The sequence below is a fragment of the Myotis brandtii genome, unplaced genomic scaffold (genome assembly GCF_000412655.1).
Source record: "Myotis brandtii unplaced genomic scaffold, ASM41265v1 scaffold520, whole genome shotgun sequence".
NCBI lineage: Eukaryota > Metazoa > Chordata > Mammalia > Chiroptera > Vespertilionidae > Myotis > Myotis brandtii.
Genome location: NW_005369827.1, coordinates 3,422,244 through 3,422,900, shown reverse-complemented (window position 1 = coordinate 3,422,900; position 657 = coordinate 3,422,244).

Here is a 657-nt window from a genome sequence, read left to right as displayed (position 1 = left end):
GGGTAGCGAAGTTATGGTTAATTACCATGTTTCTCTTTTATTAGATAGGGTAATTATAAGTATAATTATTATTTATTATTTATTAATTATTGTTATTCTCCATATGAACAACTATAAACCTATTTTTGCCCCACCCTGTATATTTGGCTATACACACCAAAGTATTAACTTTGTGGCTGGCAAACAGGATCTTTTTTCTACTGAAATAGTAGAATCTTTTTTCCAAAAGTTCTACTATTTTTATAAGAGCAAAATTTAAAAGTTATAGAGATTTATTGTTTAGTAAATCAATAAGGAATTTGTCCAGGCAACTAATGGTCTCTGGCTGGGTTTCCAGTCATCTTCGTATTGACTGTCCCTGTCCTCATCCCACTCTGCCCTAGTCCATTAGAAAAGCTGCAGCTAAAACCCATCTTTTGCTTTGCCCATTTTCTGCCCCATCATGTTATGCTTCAGGAAAATTCTGGCTACCTTCCTTAATGGACTTCTGGGGATGAAAGAGCAACTTCAATAAAAGTACAATGAATTAAGTGATGGGACCAAGCCATTAACAAAACTCTAAGCTTGTCCTAGATTCCTAGACATATTAGCTTAGCATAGTCCCTCTAGCTTATACATACTCTTATGCATATTAATTTAACAAATAAGTGTTTACAT